Raw genomic sequence first — 25,654 nt, forward strand, 5'->3', positions numbered from 1 at the left:
CTTTCAAACCAACTATATCTCAATTGTAATTGTTTAACATGAGCTCTGTTAAGTCGTTAAGATGTTAACAGAAATAGTGGTGTCTTTACTAGTTAAATTCGAATTTATCTTCATACCCTTTACCTATTTACCTATTTATTGTTTGCCTCTCTGTTGAAATCACAAATACAACTGTAAAATTTTCTCTAGAAAGACAAACTCGTTTTTTTTTTTGTCAATGAGTTTGGCTTCGCAAATTACCTAAACAGAAAGAACAATTTGGTTCAGCCGAAGGTAAGGTAAGTCAAAGGACTCTTTATAAGTAACGAAACTATTCTTCCCTCATCTACGTGAGTACACAACACAATTGAAACTTTATTTCAATTACGTATATTTGCATTTGTAATTGTAATCTGGATAACTTTTTGCTTGACTAAAATAATTTTTCAAAGAACGTATATCGATGTACAAGGCAAGGAATGGATGTGTACTCCTACACTCATCATAAGACGCATGATTTGCTTGTTTTTTTAACATTAATTATTGAAGAAAATTTTTTAATTTAATGATAATGTTTTTGCATAAAAATTCAAATCAATCTATGGAAGAAAACTGTTTGAGAAGGTAATAAAAATTAAATCAATTCAAATCATAAATAATATCAAGTGTTTAAGGTGGGAGTGCAGAAATCTATAGCAATAAGAATGAAAAAAGTAAGAAACTTGGTATGTTTAGACAATTGCTTGATAAGCACCAACTCAAGATAAAACCATGCGATTGTACATGCCATCTTTATTTGAAGTAAGAAGGTATTTTCCCCATACCTTCTTACGGACCGAACTAGACGGAATTTACGAACCAGAGAGGTTCGTGAGATTCAAGATTGTCCGGATTGCGGAATATAGCTAAATCAAATCAAAACCTCACACTGAACAAGAACAAATGTTTTTGCTGCCGTTTTCTAGCAAACCTGGGGCTATCCTCACTATTTTGCGCATATCTAATAAACGATTTATAGATTGAGTGTAAATGTTTATGAGTATTTTGTGTACTTCGCTTTTTGTTAAAAGCCCAGAATTGTGCAAATACTGATGACGATATTGATGGTAATGAAAATGGTGATTTTATGTACACTTGCTTACTTATATGTGTTTATGTAAACAAAAGTTCACAAAGAAGATACCGAAATTTTTTGCTAAAAAAAATTTTTGTGTGTACGAATGTGACTAATTAATTTTCTTCACAATTACCGAATAATTGAACAAATTTTATAATTCACCACATGTTTCTCATCACTTCAAAAATATATAAAGAATTTTCTGCTTCATTAGTTATTCAACACCTTATGTAAATTAAAATTGTTTTGTTTACAAAAATTTTCAATTAAAAAAATTTTATTGTTAATACTAACCTTCTTCGTTTTTTAACTTAAAAACTTTTCAATATATTTAACATTTTCGCAGAAAATTTTTTTGCGTTAAAATTTTTTTTAATGTATTTTCCTTTTAACCCCATTCAAGATATAAGGTGGCACAATTTGATGTAAAGTATTATTGCGATTACCGCGCACTCGACCATTCATGACCACCTAATGAAAGTAAATGCACTAAACCAAGTTCTTCGACTAGGAAAAATTCCTAAGTTTCCTTTATGTACCAATCGTATGAAGCGTACCAACAGTTGCTTATAAACTTGAAAGCTTTCTTTCCAATTGAAACTGAACAGTCCGCGAAAGTTTTGTTTACTTCTTCTCTCACTGCAGAAAAAGTTTCATTAACTCTGATGTGTGCGTTCTTATTTCTGTTATTTCCTCCTGCTTTTTAAAATTTCACGTCAGTGTTTAAAAATTCATTCATAAATACAATCTATTGTAACATATAAGAAGTACATAAATTAAACGATGTTAAGTATAACATTTTCAAGTGAGTAGCTGTTACAAGTAGTCTGCAGTAGTAGTGGAGAAAAAATTAATCCTCAATAAAACTATCTTGTGACTGTTAATAAAAACCAAAGTGTTAGAAGGCTTATTACTTTATCAGCACCAGTTCCTAGATGAATTTATGTCTTTGTTCACCTGTCTCCTTAATGATAGACTCAGAAAAGTGTTTTTACTTATCATGGACGAATGCTTGGACTAATATACCTGAGCTAAACCAAATGCGCCATTTATCATGATGAGGGGAAACTTGCACATTTTTAAACAATTTGCTACAGGTTGTGCATGAACTTAAAAACTAAATTTTTATTTTGCCTTTGTATTCAATAATGGTCGAAGATGTACGCGAGGTAAAGTGTAAGAGAAAAGGCCGAAATCCACATAAAACTAAAATTAAATGCGGATTGATGTTTGTAGCTAACTTTTGAGGAGGAAGTGATTTTTAAACTTAATACAGCACCGATTTCCGTATTCGCTACCACTGCATCCTTATAAAGCTTATATGTAAAAGCAAAATTTTAAATATATATTTATATATGTATTCTATACCAATTCCGTTTCTTTTATGCCGCACTTATATATCACAGATGACATTTGAATTCAAGTGTTAGAAAGTCTTCGTCGCTATATACAAATTCTCTTCTTCGTTTATCCATTTAATTTTTAATGAAATTTTATGCTACACAATTCCCTCAATTCTCTCGTATTCTTTGTATGCTTTACACAACACACAAGTAAAATCAATTCAAATTGCTCGTTTAGCTCAGAAAGCAATAGATATAACAGGAAACTAAACAAATGAAATGCTATGATAAGAAACAGCTGTTGCACATTAACCGTAAACAAACTAAGAAGCGTGAATGTAAACAGAGAAAAGAAAGGAGTGGGCAGTAATGGGAGAAAACGAACCTTGAAAGCTTTCTCATTTTTTGCCGCTTGGAGAGGGGTTAGAGAGAGATAGGGAGAGATATCTGGATACGAAAAGTTGACAATCTTAAAAAAATCTGAGAACTACGATAAAGTGCACGACAAATATTAAATAAGAAACAACTGATGTGTGCAGAATTGAAATGATGAAATCTTGATGATGCAAACTTGGGAAGCTACCTGAAAAATTGTTTATGTAACACCTGTTACAAAGTGAACCTATGCTTAAGTAAATAATCTTTGAAAACTATGCTCAACAAAACATAACAGAAAATAATTAAACACAAATGATCGCGATTTTAAAAAACTTTGTATATTCGCCATTAAAATCTAATCCAGAAAGCAAAAATTTCTCAATTGTAGTTCTATGTCACATTTTGTTTTTTTTAAGAAACCACCCAAACCAGTTCCATAATATAATATTGCTTTAGAGCAGCAAAAATGACTTAATAATTCGTTTTTAACGCAAGACGGGTGTACTTGTATTATGCAACGCAAATCCCCATAAATTCGCGTGTAAAAGCTTGCTTTGGACTTTTGAAGCAATTGACACTGACGCATCGGCTCTTATAAATTCTTGAAATTACATTTTTAAAGCGAAGATCTTATGCCTTTGTTAACTTTAAAAATATATATATATAAGTAATATGAGCTATTCTTTTACACATGCAACAAAAATATTTTAAAAAAGCTAAAAATTTCAGTATATTAAAAATCAACTTGTTCAGCGTGAAATAGGCGTAGAGAATTCTTCTCTTCGCCTTAGAAAAATAAAAAAAAGGTGTGATTTATTATTTCAGTTCCTTAACCTCCGTCTAAGAATTAGCGATTTAGCAGTCAAAGCAGTATTTCTCTTCTCGGCAACTTACTATTCAAAACTCGTAGGGCATTACACAATAAGATACATCCCATTCTTTTCATACATAAAACAACGCATGTCACAGCTAACGATAAATATTTCTTTTTTTAGACGAAATTATATCATGCAACTGACACTAATATGCTGGGTCTAAAACGCTTAGTAGTTAGCGCCAAACGTATGAGGCCACCAGAAAATGTTAGCTATGAAGTGTTAAATAAGTCGAAGCTATATCAACCGTGGTAAAAGTGTCAACGAACAACGTCTAATAGAAGAGTTAGATGGATTTCTCGGCAACGCGTTGCAATAAACCCATTATCTTATCAGATAACACTTTTAATTGTAAGCCATTATCACGAACATTGTTTTCATGAAGGAGCGATCAATAAAGTAAGAAGCATATTTTATATTAAACGCCTACAGGTATTATACAAAAAATTAATAACAATGTTGTAAGAATAATGCAGCAAATCCGATCATTCCGCAAATGGCACCAACACCGTATGCTTGCCACCGCGAAAGTGTTCAAAGAGGAAGATAGAACAATAGACCTCAATAGAACACAATTAAGTGAAAATTTATTGCTCTAGCTGCCACTGGATAGAGCATGGAAAAAGACGATAAGGTCGATTAAAGAGGTGCTTCGCGTTATAAGCTTTTCATATTGTCTCAGTGATGAAACCTTGAAGAGTGCGCTATGTGGAGTAGAGTACGTAGGTATTTCGCGTCCGCTGCCATTTGTGGCAATAAGGACGACGAGGCTTTGACTCCAAACCATCTAATCCCAGGATCTATTTCTGGAAAAAGAGCATTATGTAATGATAGCATAGAAAATATGCGAGACCGATGGAGACAGTTCGCCGATCGCTTTTGAAGGAAGTGGGCAAAAGAATATACTCCCAATCTTACACCAAGAGAAAAATGGTTCTTTAAGCAACCACTCGCAAAAATCGGTGATAATGAAAATAGGTTGCTTCTATTATCCTTACCGTCACTTAAAAAACGTAGATTTGTTCTTGCGGTTTCCTTCTTAATCAATTGTACTCAATTGACTCGCCCGCATTACTTCGTGAGATGAGCTCTTATGTCCATAATCGCTTCTCTAGGCACTTTATCTTGATTAAGCTTAGTCAATGTAAATACAATTATGAGCTGTTTAACTCGCTCAGAATTTGCGGAAACCTGAACGACTCATCCTCTTTTTCGGACTCTTTAAAGTCTATTAAAGCAACTTTGCTAAAAATACGCGATTTACCTATGTCGTGCTTAAAGTAACATTTTATTCTTATTCTTATTATTATTATTATTTTAATTTTAGACTAATGAAATGAATTCTTAGACTAAAAAAAGACATTGAGCACTAGCAACACAGGCTATCGGCTCTAATTTAAATAAATGGATATTAGATAGTGAGCTTAGTAGTATTAAAAAAGTAATATATTCAATTGATATTCTGTTCTGAAGCTGATTGTAGAATGTTCAAAGAGTTAATTGTTCCAAATGCAACACTTCTAGCCGAGGAAAAGTTGAGGCAGTCGCAGAGAATGTGCTTTATAGTAAGAGTTTGTCCACAACAGCAGATTGGGGAAGAAGACTTCTTCAGGATCCATTGGTGAATTGCAATTGTATGACCAAGGCGAATTCTCGAGAATGTTTGGATCTTGGTTTTCTCAACGTTTGTTGGATATAGAGGTGGAGTTAATTGAGGGTTAACAAAAGAGTAGTGTTGATGATGGTATTGTAGATTTCCTTCTGTAATTTTCTCTTTAACTTTTCTTCCAATGTATCTTTGAAGATCCAACTTTTCCATGACATCATCCATAATTAGAGGAGCAGAAGCAGCATACTTTGCCGCACGATCCGCCTGCTCATTTCCCAGTAAACCGATGTGACTTGGTACCCATAACATTTTAATTTTTCCGTCGGGTGTAGTAATTATATTCCTTAAATTGTTGATGGTGCTCCATCTCGAAGTCGAAGGATTCCGAACAGCTTGTAATACAGACAAACTGTCGGTTACAATGACGGTTTTGAGTTTGTTTTTATGGGCAAGGTTGGCAGCGTGAAGGATAGCTCTGGCTTCGGTTATGGAAGTTGAAGTGCTTTCGTGAAATATGTGGTTGAGAAGAACCCGTCCTGTAGCATCTACCACCGCACAAGCAGGAGGCAGACCAGGAGATTTTGAGCCGTCTGTGTACAAAAGATTCCAACCAGTATCGTCCAATACTTGGGTTTTCTCAGCTATTAGATTCCTGAAGACGTAATTTGGAGTATCTTCTTTCTTGTGCATAGACAGGGAGATGTCAAAAGAGCAGTCTTTCAAAATCCAGGGAGGTTTAACACCAAAAGAGCGGGAAATTTTTTAGGGAATGTTCAATTCCTTTGCGATGCACAAACAATGGTAAATTGCAGATGGTGACTTTGCAATTTTCTTCGCAATAATAACCTTTCTTACGTCATCCCCGAGAATGAATTTGTTTGAATTAAGAAGCTTAGGGACTATTTTAGCTTTTAACACATACAGTCTATTTTCTAAAGTTGGGAGACCAGTTTCAATTATAATATTATTTATGGGCGTCGTCCGAAAAGCATAACAACTTGCTCTGACGGCTTGGTGATAGACCGGTTTAAGGATGTTGATATCATATTTGCAGCTATTGCCATAAATTATCAAAGCATAGTCAATCTTGCTTAACACAAGCATTTTTGTAATATAAGCAATAGTGTTAATATGCGCATGACTTCTCCAAGCAACGTACTGTATGAAATTTGCCCTTGTTAAAAGGGAGTTTTTTAACCGAAGACAGTGTGCTTTCCAACGATAATTGTTGGAAAACGTGAGCCCGAGAACATGGAGCGTCTGCACATTTAGTACTGGTAAGTCGTTAATATGCATCAGTAGGTTTCCTGCATCGCACATTTGTTTTCGACATATGTGCATTTTTTTTGATTTTTGTATAGAAATTTTAGCTCCTGACGAGTTTGCCCAAGTGGAGATCTCACATGCAATAGATTCGAGGATGTTGATTGCTTTCGTGTTGTCTTTTTCTTTTGTAAAAATGTATATAAATGTATTCTTAATATTTAATTATTTATTTAAAGGAATATTGTGTTGTTACCGTGTTGGTTGCCAAGCTTATGCCTGTTTGCAATGGTTTAGGGGTTCACTTGCAAACTGGATCTGTTCTCATTGCGGGTGTGCTTCTGTGCTAGCTGAACTACATGCTTTTTTTTCTTTTTTCTTCTTCTTTTTATTCACTTATACATAAATTATTTTTTTCAACTTTTTAACTTTTTAATTTATTTTTTAACTTTCTTGCTTATTGTTATTCTTCTATTTTTTCTTCCTATTTATTGTATACTAGTTTTTAAACAATTAGTATAAGATTTTCTATTAACATGTACTGAATTCGACTGTAATTTTCTGCAGTTGAATCTCATGTATAAATAAATAAATATTGTCATGATTGTAGATGAGAATCTGTTCAGAAATACATGACTAATTGAGACGACAAAAGTCAATGATGGACCAGTGCGAAGTGTAAAAGTACTGCTGACATTCTGGAGAGGCTTACAACTAAAGCATGTCGCGAAAGAGTCTGAATATAAGATAAATCATTTAAGATTGGCTTACGGAGGGAGAAGTGTTGCCGTCTTGGGTAACCCTTCATATTTTGATCATCGTTTTAAAAATATCGTTTTCTGATCATACCTAGAAAGTAAAGTTGTTTTTCCTGTTGATTGCCGCAACGAAAAACCTTCGTAAGTTAGTTAAGCGATACCAAAAAAAAAAAAAAAAAAAAAAAAATGTAAATTAATTTAAGAAAGGCAAGTTAACAATACAAAATTTTGAGACACCGCAAAGATAAGCGCGTCTCAATTATACTCGTGCAGCAGCAGTAACTTTTAAACAATAATAATAAGTCCTGTTCTTCTACATCTTAAGAAGACAATATCTGACGTAGTACAGAATCATCTATAAGATCAAAAGCTTTCGAAGGATCGTAGAATATTCTGGCAACACCACTGAACTCTTTGTCTGAAAGTTAAAACTAAGTTTTCTTTTTGTGAAAATTTTTATTTTATTTTATTAACAAATCTATTACCTAAAGTATTCTGTTGCTAACTATCACTTTGTCTCATACTTTTGTCATCATATTAATTCCATGGTACAAGAACATTTATGAGAAATAATCGATCTAGTCTGGTTTCGTTTGGTGTCACTGCTCCTTAGACTCCACACCCGGATTGTCCATGGAAATGGAGAAAGTCAACCTTAAACCATACATATCTTGGCATCTCATTGATTTTTAACGTTTCCATTTTCGTAACACATTCACTTTTGATCACTAGATATGATCCGGAACGAAGAACTGTTTCATTTCTATCGCAGACGAAAAGTAATCTTTCCCTATTTCTTAGTTATCATAACTTTAATCTAATGATGCGTTGATCCCAGCAATTTCAAACGGAAATGGAAAAGCCAAGTTTTCGGAGGGAACATGCGTTTGCTTAAAAAAAAACCCTATTGCGTACACTTGAAGTACATGAGACATTTTAAAAACATACGTCCTAATGAGCGAACTTCGATATGAATTTTTGGTCCGCCTTCATTCGTTACTTTTTTATTTAAATATCCAAGTTTAGTAGATTCCTAAAAATTAATCCTATGTTAGACATTAGGACTTTTCTAAAGCTCGAAAAATATAAAAAGGATAAAAGGAAAAAAGCACATTTCCAGCCGACATAGTTCCGAGCTAGGAGCCAACGGCAGCAGATAATGAAAGTAAAAAGTTAATTTAGAGACGACATAAGCGCATACTTATATAATTCCCCTAATAACATTGAAGTTTGTTTCTTCTAATAGAGTCGACGAGCCAAAAATATCACTTATGAACTTAACTAAGAAGATAACATATCTAAGATAAACGTCCATATCTCCAGTGAAGGCAGGGCTAACAATGGACCCCAACCCAAATCCTTTAGGATAGGGGCCAGGAATTGCTTCTAAACTGCTTTTATTGAATCAAGAACGAGAATTAACTTCCTCGGTGTTCTTCGATAGACGAGTGGGCACGCAATTTAAATATATATATATATATATATATATATATAAATTGAAAAATTTGTGAAATGCTTATCCGTTGATGTAAACTCGAAAGGATTCATTGTTCATTCGTCGGTGTGAGTGTATGTGTTGAATTTTTGTGAGTAAAGTTTTTATGAGTACCAGTACTTCGAATTAATAGATATTTAAATACTATCATGCTATGTATATAAATACTGCTATTGGATGCAGGTGATTGTTAACTTCATTGTATAGTTAATTAATTGGAATAATTTAATTCGATTCTGCATTTTAACAGCCGAAATATGGTTTTAAGTGCTCTGTATACTTTAAGAACTTGAAAGCCCGTTCTCGCTTGGCTTCTGATTTTATTGACAATTTAAATATCCCGAGCGAAGTGTTGAATGGTCGTATATATCTTAACGGTCATGTCCGTCCGGCTGCAGGAGAACTAAACTCTCTACCAAGCTACGGTGGGATAGGAAGATTGTGAAATAACGCAATGCAGTAAAATGATTTTCGACCTCAATTCTGTCGAATAATACGACCGTCAAGCCTGACCGCCAGGGTTCTGTTCAAGTTTCAAAAAGTGATTCTTGGTTAATATAAATGTGAATGCTGACTACAATAGTTGAAGAATGGATAGTATGGCTTGAGTGAGTCTTACTTTGATTGATGGATTTGCTATTTGGGCATCTTTCGTTTGGAAAATTGTAATGAATGAATTATATTGCTTAAGGTATATTACATTAATTCTTAATTTTATGTTAATTACTGTTACGAACTATTTCAATTATTATTTTTGGCTCCCCACCCGTTATCTTGAACTCGCTTATTACTATTACGAGTAACACTAATTCGTAGTAGCTCTGCAATTAACAGTCCTGCCTTGCCGTAACCACTTTCAACTGTTGATAACTGCATACATAAATTGCCAAAGTATAAGATTCTGTGTGCCGTCCCCTAAGTCTGATAAATTCAAGACTGTAGCTGATAAATGTGATTTGATTGCCATTTCTAAAAGGTTTAAATCGCATATTTCTAGCCGTTCAATACATATTTCAAGCTACATCTTTGTCAGGAATGACAAACTTCATGGTCAAGGTGGCCGGTCGTATCTATATATCTAGTATGATTAAGTTTAAGCTAATTTTCAAATGTTCGGAGCCTGGATTTTGTGAGTCTCTATTATTGAATTTGGTGATGGCTATACTAGGATTCTTTTCGGTGTTGTCTACTTTCCTAATGGGAATCTGAACACGTTTGAAGCCAGACGTCTTGAAGTGTTGTTGAAGTATTCTAAAATAATTATTATTGGTGACTTTAACTGTGACCTCTTAAAGGTAACTAAGGCTAGTCTTAGATGGTCGCACTGCTTGAGGTGTGATTTATCGATATTTAATAATTTTAAACCAACACATTTTGTTGTAGCTCGTCGAACCACTTCGTTGCTTGATTTCTTGTTGCTGCAATGACTTTTCATATCATATCGTGCCTTAGGAGAATAGAGACTTCAAAAATATTGATTGGATTGAGCTCTTTTCCCAGTGAACTCTCTATAGCGAACCTTCTTATTTTAGGAATGCGAATATTGTGTTTTTCGGTATTCTTAAGCTATTTAATTGAATTGATGTTCACCTTTATCCCGGTTGTCAGCAAGAAAATCGCAAATGGGATTGATGATTGCTTGAAATCAAATTTATCAGATTTGCAATGTCGTTGAGAGATTAGGCTTATTTGACCTTTTTGACCTTCCTGAGGAAAACTGGAGAATCTATTGTCGTTGTCAAAATACAGCTAAGAGGACCATTCGGAAGAAAAGGAAAAGATACCATGTTAATTTATTTTTTGGAATCGTCCCTTCTGCTATGTGGAGCGTTTTGACGAATTATGGGCCTGTAATGTGAATGACGTCTATGTTAACGAGGTGAATGATCACTTTGTTGGTACTGTACATCCTGCCATGCCTAATGATTCTTGTCCTTCTACATATGCATATTTGATGTACAACTACATGCAGCCTTGTATAGAACTAGGATATTAAATTTATTAAATTTTACATTTTGTAAAAAATATTTGTTTTCAATAGAGTAAGTTTCTCTCTTGTTTGTTATTTTGTTAAAGTATCTTTCTGATAAAAACATTTTTATAATCAATTGTTTCATAAGCTTTGAGCTGAATATTGTTTAAAATCAAATCAATAAAAAATCATTTTAATATATTAAATTTTTTTTTAATTTGTGGGAAAAGGTTCCATACCTATCTTCTTTATTAAGCTCATTTTCCCGTACATTTCCCGACTGTTAACTTTTCATATTAACTCTACCTTGACTTAATCCGCATTTCCTGTACCTTGGAAAACTGCGCGTGTTGTTCACATTCCTATATAGAAACTGGTGTAACTTCGTTTTCTTATAGCAGGCATAAGCATCGTATTTATTTATACTGTTGTTGTTGATAACGTACTCATTCAAAATTTACTTTAAAAATTTATGCAAGACTTATACTAACAACAACATCTTTCACACAGTTCTGTCACTTCGCTAATCGCTAGTCGCCTAAAGTTCGTTATCATTTCACATTGAGAATTTCACTTTTACATTAAATTTAACGTTGTGTGTGTTAGAAATGAAAATAGACAGTAACGATATCAGTTTTTATTTAGAACTTAGAGAGTCCATGGCCCGCAATAGTATGATTTAAATAAAAAATACACAGACCACGCTAAATATTTTCCCAGTTCGTCAAATATTTTCTTAGTTATTCAATTTCATTCAATTATTTTCAAAAATTAGGTTCATGAACCTTGTATTATAACACATGAAAGCAATGAGAGCAAAAACTTCGAAAAGAAAACTTAGAAGAACATTTAATTGCCCAAATGCAATCTGCAACACAAGGATTGTGTTGACAAGTCTCCGATTCGCTAATCGCTTCGTCTGCGAAATTCAGACTCGCTCTTTCAATGCAGCAGATTGTCACCAAATACATACTGTTTTGTATTTTTTATCATATATATTCTGAGTCGTTTTTGTTCATTTTTGGAGACCTGCCGTTTGATTTTTACACATTCTGAGAGACTTTGGGTTCGCGTTCCTACAAGTGTTTTGAGTAAAAACTTCCTGCTCGAATATAAACAAAATAAAAATAAAAATTTCTCGGGGAGAACTTTTCTTAGCTTTTGTTCACTTCTACCAAATCGTACTTCAGCGCTGCTAACCTGACCTTGACCTTGCATGTTGATGACAATCTGTATATGGAGACTGCAACGTAGTTTTTGATCGACCAGAACACTTATAAAACAATAGACTTCGAATTTTGTTAATAAAGAGGAGAAGTAAATGAGCGAACTTCGACAAAAAACAAAATTTTTCTCTTTCGACTTTGTAGCAAATTTGGTATTAAAAAGAAAAGCAAACGAACTATCATTTTTCCTATAAAACAGTTTCGTTAAGAAAAAAATTTTTGTGACATGTGTTGCTCACTATAGGTATTGTATTTACAAATCTTGAAGTCCTAAACAACCATTTGGTTGCGCCTCGATTTATTATCAATTTATAAACAACAAAGACAAAATTAGCATATCTTCATATTCCCAATGTCCTAAAGTGTTACTGATTTCTTATCCTTTACTCAGGTTATGAATTAAAATGAATTGTTTAACGTTGAGCCTTACTGAATGCCAATACTTTCAAAACGCAAGTTTCGCTAACACAATTTAAGAGTTGATGTAAGGTTAACAATCTTTCCGCTTACATTTTGTCCCAAACGTCCTGTGCAACTCCAAATTTATAAAGAATTAAAGCTTGCTGTCTGGATATCAAGCACTCCGACAACTTTAAATATCCACCGGCATAGTTTGACACCCTTTCAATTAGGCTCAGGTTAAATCGCAATAAACGCTTTTTTTTCTTTTAAATGCTTTAAAAACTTCGGATGGAATACCAAAATAAATAAAATCTAAAAACTGTTTTTTTTTTAAATATCTAAAAATATCTGACAAAGAGTATCTGAAATCATTTAAAAGTTTGAATGCAAAACGTTAATGTTTAAGGCCAAAGCGTTTATGCAGCTATAACATAACATTAATTTTACTGATTCGCGGCACCGCATTAAGCTGTGAAGGCAAAAGCTCTTCGCACCAGTAAATCGGGATTAAAAGATAAAGAATTTCGTAATTTGAAAATGTACATCCTATCAAATGGCCTTAGGCCAATGAGGCCTTAAAAAATCGATTGTGAAAAAAAGCCCTTCTGTTGGTACAAGGTCTGACCCATGCACGTGCATGAAAAGGTTTTTTTAAGTAACTAAAGTTCGTCTGAGTGGCCGCGTCGGCAAAGGATATCAATCGACAACTCAACGATCACGGTTCAAGTTCAAATGTGGTACAGTTTACAATAAATCCACAGTGCCTTAGACTTTAGTCTTAGAAGTTAATACTCTGGCTAAAATGCATACAAATTATGACAATAATAAGTAAATAAAATATTCGGGAAAATACCTTCGATCAAAAACTATATAATCCACAGCATTTTACACTCGAGCGACGAATGAATTAGACATTGTGGCAATTCATTTTCACGAACACCCTCACAGCGTGGCATAATTTTTTTTTTTTGAAACGTAAACGGAACTGCGTTGACGATTTCGGGGTAATAAAATCGTTTGCAAGTAAACTTTACCTGGTCACTGTCTAAACAGGAAAACCTGTGCACGCGAAGCACAACACAACGGTGACATTTTGTCCTTCAGATATGCTCCCAGAGAGAGATATACGTTGTATAGCTTATAATCAAATATCGTATGGAAGCCTATGCCAGGTAGCAGTAAATTCCGCTTATACCGAATATAACTTTTTTTTATTTTTCAAATCATTTTATAGCAATATTTTTCTTCTTTTATTTGCAGATTTGCGTATGTGGTAAGCCGTGATGTCATTGGTACTTACTCTAATTTCCATACATTTTTACTGTGATTTTGAAATATCATTGTCATCACAGAAGAAAGGGGATTATTTCTATTAAATTATAATTATATTTCTAAATAAGCGTGAAGATCACAGGCACTTCATGTAGAAACTGTGCTGTCCATATAATAATCTGTATCAAAGTACGTGTGCACTCATTGTTTTCGGTTTATTCCTGCAGCAATTGAAATTGTTTTGACGCATATTTATCCAAAAGTTAAAAAAAATACTACATACAATACAAAGTCTAAAGGAAAAAAAGTATTTTCTTGCAGCAATATTGCCAGCGTACTCGCATCAACAACTGTATAAAAGTTCAAGTTCAATGGATATTTAATCAAAACTTGATTTTCTATTATTACTCAAAAGTGGCCGTTCTACTTTTTTTTATTATTATGATTATTTTATTATTTTTAAAGCAAAGCGAATTCTTTCTCGTTCACGATTTTTCTTTCTGCGGTTTTGTCAATCAAAATTGATTAAACTTAATGAACTTTCATTTCGTTACGATAAAAAGCAATTATATATATTAGAATTCATAAACCGAATCTTTTTATACCTACTATTTGCTCGTTTTTTCTTTTTCTGAAGTAATTAAGAATTAAAATATATTTTTTTTAACAAAACCGCAGATGTAACTCGCTTACACGCACACGTGTTCCTGTTATAATATGTTCAAGGTTTGTACAGGCATGTCATACAATAATAAAAGTATTACTATGCAAATAATATGCACTTATTCTCCGCTACGCACAAATAGGCTCTACATAAGGCCGTTCATATCGAATATGAAAATTCTCACTTAATAAAAATAGCAGTTTAATAAGGCAAAGCATAAAACAACAATTCAATAAATTGTAAAGTAACAAATATAACAAACAAAATTCATTTCAGAGAAATAAGAAAATTCACTTCTTGTATATAAAAAACTTTGAGAGTAAGATTGTTATAATACGTACCACACTACGCTAAAATATACAGAAATAACTAATTAAATAGACGCAAATAATAGGCGCATACGAAGTGGAATTGTTTTCTTCCAAGTTTTGAATTGAAAGCTACCTAATATCGAGACGGTGTGAAAGGAGTAGCGTTAAGAACAGGGAATAGGGATATATTAAATATATGTTTTTTCACTACGTATATTTGACAATATATATTAATCAATGTATTTTCCATAATTTTCCACAACATTTACCTATCTTTTTGACAGCATGGTGTTACCACGTTGAAACTCATACTACGTTGATCAGAAGAAGTGCTAATCGGAAGACGTGGCAGAACGTTGTCATACAAGAGGTCAACTTTGCGTCTGTTAACCGCTATTGCTGGTCTTTTTTAACGTCTACATACACTGAATAACTCAAAAATACTAAATTAAAAACTGTTATTTCATGTAGCGAAAAGTCAAATTCATCGAATTTATAAAGAAAAACCCTGATCCTCTGGACAAAAAGCACTTGAACAGAGCTGCAAAGAATCTGCGTCACTGTCAAACTTGGATAAGAAATGAAGAAATGAAAAATTTCTTAATAATCGTCAACTCACGTATAATGAATATTACTTATGGAGAGCAAACAAATATTTTAAAGATTGAATTAGCCGAATTGTTTCTTTAAGAGACGTGACGAAGAATTCACGTGATATTAATCTGCTCGCGTTTGCTAGCGTCACTTGATTTAGTCACAGTGACCTATCGAATATTGTCACTATATTAGTTTATATAGAAGAAATATTCAAAGCGCCAAAAAAAATTTTTCCTCGGACTGTTCATAATTATAACACACAATTGGAATGGCCATTGGTCAAGAATTCACGTGATATTAGTTTCGTTTGTTCGCGTCACTTGAATTGGTCACAGTGGTTAAGTAAACTTTCTCTTTTTCAGCCTTGCATTTGAAATAGTAAAAAAAACCTTTCCAAATTAAGTTTGAATTAATTAAGATAAAGTCGTGTTTTTTTATAATATTTAAAAAAAATCGTAAAAAATTCTACTTTAACTAAATTTTGCTTTAAATCTCTCCAAGACTCCATTTAACAAAGCTCTGTTAACGGCTTAAAAGACTTCTTATAACATTTTTTTTGGTTCGTGTCTTTGCTAGTTGAATTTATATAACTTTAGTGTGAACTCGACGTAATTCACTATACCGCTATTTGTTTATTTATTTACGTACACATGAGACTCAACTAAAATAAATCGCATTCTACTCTCCATACACCCATATCGCCGCTAATATGGTGTTTACCGTATTCGTTTTAAAATTAACCCATTTTTAGGCAAATAATATGTCTTCTAGAGGAGTGTACAAAATAGTCTTAACACAGTCTGTCTTGTTTGCCTTATGATAAATAAACATAAAACCTGAAAAAACTGAAAAAAAGGTTATTTAACCGCTTGTAACTTTGTACGGCAAGGCCGATGTTTTTTATATGTGGATATAAGGCGTAGAGTGTTTCGCAAAGTAAACACGGAAAAGCTCAACCTTCTAACTTTTATAATTTCGTACAAGCGAGCAAAAACCTACAAATTTTTGTTAGGAAACACGCAGTTACGTTCAGTTTATGCTTCACTGCGGGCTTCTGCTCTGACCAATTTGGCCGTTTTCAATACACAGACAGACGTGGCTTAATCAACTCGGAATTTCATGCTGATTAGGAATATATGTACTTCATAGGGTCTCTGAAGCTTTCTTTTGAAAAAAAAAAAAGCAAAATAAGTATGCCCCCGTCTAACAGTGGTGGGTATAACTAGGATAAGGAGAAGTAAAGAAAAAAAATAAAAATAATAATTATTAAATAATAATTCATGTATAAATAAATAGGAAAAAAGAAAAAGGAGAAAAGCATTTGCGCAACTAGCACGAAGGCACACCAACAACCTGTACAGAACCAAATTGCAAGTGAACCCCTAAAGCATCGCAAAAACAGGAAAAAGCCACCGATACTGTAAGCAACACCAATTAATTTTTGAATCATAATAAGATATTAAAGATAAAAGTTAGTTTAAATACGACGTAGGCAAATCGCGTGTGTTGAGCAAAGTTATTTTGGTCGACTTTAAAGAATCCTCTATTGAGATTAAGTGATGCACATCGTTTAGGGGTCTGCAACCAACTGTGAACGGATTAAACATCTCTTAATTATATTTACATTGCGTATGGTTAATGACAATAAATTGCATAGAGACGCAAATAGGAACGTTAAAGCTTATCTCACAAAGTAATGTGCGCGAATCGATAGTACCATTAATTAACTCCATATTGGAAGGAAACACTTTTCTCACAGTAAGGATACCAGATGCAACCTATTTTCCCAAGGAGATAGAGAGACAAGCGGGTTCCAACTCAAACTCCTAACTAAGCACATGTGTAGCCATTTTGTAATATAAGGATTCTTAAGCAGTTTGGACCTCTCCATCTCTTACTGAAACTTAGCTCGGACTTAAAATTAGTGTACACGACATTCATACGAGGGCCACTAGAAAAGGCGTTGAAAAGATGATAAGTAAACTCTAAGAGATTGCTGACAGTAGATCTTCCTTTCTGAGAGCTATGCTGGAATGAAGAGTTAAAAGTTAAATACTGAGAAACAATTCGCTCAAACAATTTAGGTAAGACACGCGACTTGACTGAGCCTCTATAGTTCTCTGAGTGATATCTATTTCCACATTTGCGAATTGGAGTAAAGAAACTACTCTTCCAACACAAAAGGAGAACACCAAATTTCAAGGACTGATTAAAAATCTGAGATAACACTGGTCCAGGCGCAGAACTATATTTTAGAGACCTTAAACCATCTCGAACATCATTTTCAGAAATGATCTTGTTGGGAATCGATTTCGAATATGGATAGTTGACAGTTGAATCGGAATTAGTGGCGGAATTAGCAGAAGGTGGACACCGATTTACAACTATCTCCGGGAAGTTGGCAAAGCAAAAATATACCAGCTGTCCCAGAAACAATGTGATTAAGAGTGCTAAGACAGCTGCAACACTGCTGAAGATATCAATAGGAAGAAGATGAAGCAAAAATAGGAATACGTGGAGATAGTGGGAAGACGAAAATGGAGAGCCATTGGAAACGTTGACACAAATGTAATGATACTATGTTGTTAACCTTCAAACATAATCGAATTTTCTTAAAATTGATAAATGCTTAATTAATTCGTCATAAAATTTAAAACCTAATTAAATAAGCATTATAACATCGACATAACTTCATTTCCGAATTTTGTATCGTTGTTAACACCGAACATACGAAAGTATTTACTTCAATATTGAAGTATCAAGTAAGAAAATTATATTCGATTGGCAGCAAATTTTAAAAGTTATCACCCCAAACGTACTTTTCGAAATACAATGCAATATACTCGAGCCGAGTTAGATGTTGGTGTGTACGCTTAGAAATTCACAAAATGCAGTGCGTCAAATGAAAGGAAAAGCTAACACTAAACTAGCTAAGACGTCGCTACATATATATATAGCGCTTATATATATTTTTTAACCTGGAGGCTTCATTCTTTAGATGAATTTGTGGATGATCCAGTGCCCACCACCGGGAACATATTGGATTTGCCAAATTTTTGAAGTGAGCGGAAATACATACACTGCGTAATGTGGAGCAGCGCGAATATTGCAAATTTATTGCAAGGGACTGATTGAAAGAGCTACGCAACGATTTGCTTGCATATTCTCTGGATTTTCTGCTTTTTGTTTAATTCCGATAAAAACGTAATATATAATTTTTTTTTTAAATTCTTCAATGACGATGACATATGCTTCATAGAATGATTACAATTTTTTCATTTTATGCTGAACTGAAAGAAAGCCAGATGTTATAAAAAACCAATTTCTTCGGTACATAATAACTATATGCCGAGTCTGAACATAGTTTAAACTTATTTGAAATTTCAACGCAACATGAAAGAATAGAACACTCTGTATGGAATCATTTTCGAAGACTGGCGAACATTACGTGGTTTTATTGTAATGTCCAAAACATCTCTAGCTTTCGTTGTGATATTTCTGCGTGCAAGAGTTTTAAGCAAACAGTTTGTTTTAAAAATACTTAGATTGATTTGGATAGTAACGAATGTAAAAAGAACTTGCGGAAGACTTCTACTCACTGAGTAAAATCTGAAATTATTAAAAAAAGGCCATTGGTACGAAAATGCCCAAATATGTTTGCCTAAACATTTGTTTAGAAATTTTCATATAATTTTCCAATGTAGCGAAATGAGAAATTGTTATATAAATTTTTTAAAGATTTTAAAGTGAAACGATATTTTAGTAAAATTTGTTTAAAATTTACTTATTAGGAAAGTGGGCGTTCATATGAAAATAACCGAACAAAGCGGGGTTGTTTGGAAAAGCAGACTTGTCTGACATTTCTGCTACATTCCTCTTTATTATGAAAGAAATAGTATTTCACTTACTTGTGTTTATATGAAATATTGTGTCCTTATCAAAAATTTTTTAAATTTAATGTATAAAATTCTTTTTCTTTCTAATTTTCTTTAACTATCACTCAACCCGTTCACATTTTTCGCCCTAATTTTTTATTTATTTCTTTCTTTTTGTTATTAGCTTCTTAATGTTTATTTTTATAATTATTGATGTTTTCTTGTTTTTTTCATTAACCACTCTTCACCCACAATTCTTTAGATATAATGCTAACACGACATCAAAAATTAGCCCGCTTAAAGTTTAGCATAACGAACACAATTCTTATGTAATATATATAAAACCAGAAAGCGAACGAAACTAAGTCGAAATCGCGAGAAGAAACTGAAAGAGCAGGAGACTAACAACATAATCAAGCAAGTAAATACAAAGCGTTGTTTATTTATTTGTTTGTGTGCGCGAATTTAGATAGAAATTTTTTTCTATTTAAAGAAAGTATTTTGAACACAAAATTTACGATTTTATAGATACACCTATCGCAAAGACGGCCATGGAAGACATGGGACGTTTACGCATCTTGAAAGATAATTTAATAATTTTTTTGTTCGATAAAAATAAAAGCGAAGCTTTGCTCGCGTTTTTCTAAACAAACGCTTACTTCCCAAAACCCACTGCTATCTCAAAAATGAGAAACAAGTTTATATACATTTTTTTTTTTTTTTTATTTTACACTCTTAGTGCGTTTTTTCATAATTTTTTCGTATTTTCTTATTCTGGTCTTTAAGTTACACTAAACGATTCCCTTTTGAGCAATTTTTCCAATAATTCATACAAAATTATCAAAATCAACAAGTGGTACAAGTGGTCAGTCGCAACAAATCTTTTCAACTAAATGAAAAAACATTTCCATCAATGGTGACAACTTCTCATGTTTTGGATTGCTTTCGACTGTTTTCAACATTACAAAAATAGATGTTTAACAAGTAATGTAAAATACTAGAAACTTTAGCAAAAATTTTACTACAAGCATTGACACGAACAGGAAAAAATACTCCTTCTAGAAAATCGGTCATTGCCGTCACTGAATGCACAAAAGTCAGAACTTCTATAAACGATAACAAGGAGAGCAATCAGTACGGACTACCACAGATAACCTAAAGAATGAAAGTTTTTCCTCCAAACGTTCTCCAAAGTCCCCACGTTACAGATTGACAAATATATATATACTTAGATCTTTTTCTTCTGTTGGCCAATTACAAATAATTGAAAAAAGAAAATCAAATAATCTTTCCTTCATAGTGGATGATGCTGTAAGACGAAATTTCATTCACATCTGGTTAACTTTATGAGAGTAGGAGGACGCTACTGAAATTTTCCTGACGCAATAACATTACAAATAGTTGATAGTAACCTTATACTACTCTCTACTGAAAAATTTAGGCTGTTATCATAAGTTTCAAATTACAATATTTACATCACTGGCAGCGAGCCAAAATAAATTTTCATTTGTGATGGCCCGTGTACGTAAAAGAGCAAGTTGAGCTATTTACTAAAAAAATTAACAAAGAATCAGAGATTAAAATTACAAATTGTATTACAAAAATGAGAACATAATGCGATGTAAGCCATAAAAATTACGTAGAAGAAAAAGCACGAAAGCATATGATCACTTGATCAGAGTTGTCGAAGTTACATTTATTTAAGAATAAAATTAAAGTCTACAAAAATTCGCTAGTTTTACATTTGTAGCGTTGTAAAATTAACGATGAACTTCAAAAAATTTCCGCAAAACTAAAACGAAACTTTTAGTATACTGGATAAAGAGCATTAAATAGCGAAAAGTGCATTTAATAGCCATTTTGCCCTTTTTAAGGCAAATAAAGTTTAATAAAACGGGGTTTACTTTGGAAGGGAAGGTAATAGAATCCAAAAAGTTATTAATCACGACACTAATTATGATTAGATTTATCTGCAATAGATACAACGAATGGTCTCTCATATTTGTCAAATAGGGAATAAGCAAAATAGGTGACGCTTAACGTCAGTATTGATTGTTTAGAGCTGCATTTATAAGAGAAAACATCTGTATATTGAGAACAAAATATACTCCAAACAAAATTGTTTAATTACAAACAACTGAGCCAAAGTAAAGATTTTAGTTTTGTATAAGGTAAGCAAATTAATTCTTTTCTTTTTGCTTTTTATTACAATTACCTTATTAATATTCTTAATTTGCCAAAGTTTGTAATTTTTGTCGAATCATCAATCTTTCCATACTTTATCATATACTGCCACTATCATTGATAAAGCACAAAGGATCAACAAATAATAAAAACTCATCACTTTACGGGATGTATAAGGATGTAAAGACAAGTAAAATGTTGTAAAAAATTGTTATTAAATAATCAGTGTTGATGAATATAAAGATCAGGCAAAATGGTTTCTTTCCTCATATTATGTTATTTGACAGCAGAGGAAGATCAAAATTGGAAAAGGGAACTTGTAAGACGCAGTTCTGTGAATGAAGGTATGTGAGTGATTTTGTATTCACGGACAATTTATATAGAAACACGTATATATCATTGCATGTAGATGTTTGCAGACGTTTGTCAAAAGGTGCTTTTAAATACATTTTATAGAAAGTTGGTGTGACTTATGACTTAAGCAGAAATTACATATTTCCGTTTAGCCGTTTCCTTGAACTTGTTGACAATCAATGGTGGTTGTATAGCGATTTTTACTTAAGTGTTGCACATTACTGTAAAAGAAATTTCAAATAATAAAAATAAATAAATTATTAATATTGTTTGTTTATATTGTTGGTTTTGTTGGTTGTTTGGTTTTATTTGTTTCGAAACCATCAGATTTCGCACTTGAATGTATTGTTAAACATCCTACACCATGACAAATATCCCCGATATATAAACTATTTAATACATATTTATACACATGAATAACAAAAATGTCCCAACTTTCAAATATGTAAAGAAAAACACAAGAAAGAAGAAGAATACAAGAAATTTTCTGATTGTGTTCGTGTTGATTCCCAACAGTTTTTTAGGATAGTTTTGTCCCTGTCCTGCATACATGTTCTATACATGTTCTATATGCAAGTTCTATTGCAGCGTTTCTAGGAAAGAAAATGCATTTTTACTTTAAGGTCAAGATATTTATGGTCGGGGATATTTATGGCCTAGGATATTTATGAAAAACAAATCGAAGACAATTATTGCCTATATTGACTTGAGGAAAAAAATAATAAACAAACGTACATGATTACCACTTAATAGTAGGAATGTTGCTCAAAGGATTGCAACATGTTTATAAGGATAATTTTATCATGCCAGTCTATTACAGCTCATATATTCTTGTTGCAGCTCGATTTCTGTCGAAGTTTTCATTATATCTTTGATTGAACATTTGAATGATTTGGATAATCTCTGTTATAGTTTTAAAAATTTTTTTTATCATTTTGGTAGTTTCTATTATAGATTTATGGGGTGTTCTCGTTTTTTAATACAATTTTAGCTGTTTTACCAAAAAATAAAATTTTACTAAAAACTACAACAAGACAGTTATTATCTCGTGCAACAATTCATTTTAGTGCTTAATTAAAAAACTAATGATTATGCTAACTTTGCCAGTCAATATACTGCGGCCATTAAATATTTTATAGAGCAAGTCAAACTTTAAATAAATTCCAAAAAGACATGTTTCTGTTACTATTATCTTGCTTTCGTTGTTGTTGAATTTCATTAATAGTTTGGTTGTTTTCTTCGAACGATGATAGACAGTCAAATTTCTTCTATCTTAGAATTTGATCTAATTTATCCTATGTATTATATATTATATTACTGTCTAAGTAGATGCAAGTTTTTTAATGTTTTTCAATTTTAATCATATTCTAATTTAATGTTTATTATTATTATCATTACTAAGACTTCTCTTCATTTTGTGAGTCTTAAGTCTCGATAAGTCAGTTCTGTATTGTATTCTTGAAATATAGTGTATTAACCGATGTAGTTTACTAGTAAAACTTGGTAGTATATAAACATTGAAATAAAAAAATAATATTTACGTATTTACGCAATCTATCGCGATGAGATATCATTTGTAAAGCTAGCTCTAATTGATTTGGAAGTAGTACCAACAGGCAAAAAGGTAGCGAAAGTAATATAAGAGAGCGGTTTAAAGAATCATCTAGGATGAAGCTGTTAATGCATTTCTTAACGGCTTCGCTTTAAAATACACAATTTTTTTTGTTAAAGGCTTACCAGCTACATTTGTTTTCTAACTAAACATTGACGTTTCTAATTAAGATAAAAAAGAAAACTCTTATAATTCTACCGGTACGAAGTTGTCAATAAGCATTAATTGACATTTTTATTCCTTCACAAGTTCATTTTTGGCCATAGAAATAATCTTATATAATTCTTAATATATATATGAATGTAAATATATAGTTTCACATAGTGAAGATATATTTTTGCGGTCGTTCTACACGTTATTTATTCCATCTTCGAAGTAATTATTTGATGGTGGTTTTTCAAAATTTTCCCTTGTTAATAGAAATATTGTTACTTTCGAAGGATGAAAGCTAAAATGGTGGAAAGGCCTGGCTTGTTAAAGACAATTTTCACTTTTTTCGTCTTCAGTTGCAGGAACTTCGCTATGAAGCTAATAAAGAACGGTTTTTTTTGTGTTAAATCATTTCCTATACTTCAATCCCTCAGTTTTCTTTCACTGTTATATTCTTGTAAAAATGTTCAAACGTTTGCACATTCTTATAGTTTTATGCTGATCCTTCTCTCAATCAATTTGCACTGAAGGGAAAATATGTGCTGACGGACAACTGTCCATTTTAGACATTGTTTCACCAACAGACGATGAACGCGTAAACACATAATAGCGATGACTGTCTGCCTCTCAGCTGTTGAAAATTGGTTGTTGATTAATGTAAATTTTCATTTTGTCATGACAGTTACCACTCCAGCAGTTGGTTCAATTCGGAGGGAGCTTTAAATTTGCATCCTATTAAATACGAATACTATAGAAGTTCTGTGAGAAGTGTATTTTTGCCGATATTATGATTTTGGCCTACAAGTTAATGCGCATTCATTCATTCAGCGAAGATAATGTTTATGACCACACTAGCAACAATTTTGACGGAATTAATGCAGAAGATGATGGGTATCGAAGTGGCACAGAATAGGTAAGTGAAACGGAACTGTTATAATAAAGTATTTTTAGGATGCGTTGCAGGAAAATCTACGCGATATCGGTAGTAGGCACGTGCCTCCTGGTAGAGATTTATCGTCATGTCCAGACCAATGGGGTCAAACTCAACAACAGCAAGTGCATAAATCACCCAAGAAGTCCAGCTCATTGCCTACACATATTGCAGCATAGTCAGTAAATAATCCATCTACCCTTAAAGTAATAATTGAGACGTGTTCGCTACGCTATTAAATGAATTTGTTGGAATTGTGGAACAATAATTTTATAAGCAGAAATGAATAAAATAAATTCGGTCTGTGAAGAAGAGGAAAATTAGAAAAGTAAACATTTAACACAAGTAGGTTGGGTTTTATTTCTCTTGCATTTGGACTCTGCTCGTTTCTATCAACGGAAATTCTTCAGTGGTTCAAAAATTATGCTGAAAAGCGGTTTAAAAATTTTGTTTAAAAGTGGAAATTATGTTAAAAGTGGTTCAACGTTTTTATACTGTATAGTCTCTATTCTTATACTATTAAAGAGAATAAAAGCAAGAACATCTGACATCCAATTGCAATTTACATGCAATGTACATATCCAGCATAATGTATCGTAACATACTTCTACGTCCGTTCAGTGAAGAGTGGAACAATGACAACAGGAATGCAGAAAACATCACTATGAGACGGGCGAGAAAGGCTTGGCGGAATGCTTCTGACCCACTATTGCTATCTCAAAACGAGTAGGTAAATTGTTTCTAACATTTACAAACGGCATTATAATATTTAATAATTCGAAAATCTAACTGCAGTTTTTGAACATTGCTCTAGGCCGCTCGCGCATTTTGCAGGAAGAACGAAAGAGTTTCTAGAACCCAAAGAAGCTGAAAAGAATTGCAAACGTTTGTGAGGCGTTGCACAACATTTGCGTCCAATATATTTGGATTCTCCAGCACACTAGGTGACTTATCAATATGGTGTTGTTATTTGCGTGGAGGCATCACAATTGAGGCAGTAGGGTGAGCAAGTTAGAGAGGGGCCAGCACGAAATTTATAAACCTAGCAATCTTAAAAATATAAATAATTTTTAAACTTGCAACTCGTACAAAATTTACATAAATATTAAATGAATACTGAAGGTAAAACTTTTCATATACTAGATCTTCTTTTTATTTGGCATAAAAGAATGGAAGAGAAATCTGATACAATAATGAAGAAGACGTCATTTATACAAATTAATCATTAACAATACATTATAACAGAACCGATAACATTCATTTTTATGAAAAATCTGTAAACAAAAC

The 25,654-nt window shown here is 32.7% G+C and overlaps 1 long non-coding RNA gene across 4 annotated transcripts; it reads left to right on the top strand.

Annotated features, from left to right (window-relative positions):
* Positions 1 to 20,859: 20,859 nt before the first annotated feature.
* LOC119642651 lies at positions 20,860 to 25,648 on the top strand. 4 transcript variants are annotated; one of them, XR_005248099.1, is made up of 6 exons: positions 20,860 to 21,053; positions 21,116 to 21,307; positions 21,379 to 21,664; positions 24,119 to 25,097; positions 25,163 to 25,369; positions 25,511 to 25,648. It is a non-coding gene; the product is annotated as an uncharacterized LOC119642651 (long non-coding RNA). The 4 variants fall into 4 exon arrangements; XR_005248098.1 differs by lacking the exon at positions 25,511 to 25,648 and having other exon boundaries at positions 25,163 to 25,490; XR_005248101.1 differs by lacking the exon at positions 25,511 to 25,648 and having other exon boundaries at positions 25,182 to 25,490.
* The last annotated feature ends 6 nt before the right edge of the window (positions 25,649 to 25,654 follow it).

Source organism: Glossina fuscipes, unplaced genomic scaffold (genome assembly GCF_014805625.2).
Source record: "Glossina fuscipes isolate IAEA_lab_2018 unplaced genomic scaffold, Yale_Gfus_2 238, whole genome shotgun sequence".
In the NCBI taxonomy this organism is placed as follows: Eukaryota; Metazoa; Arthropoda; class Insecta; order Diptera; family Glossinidae; genus Glossina; species Glossina fuscipes.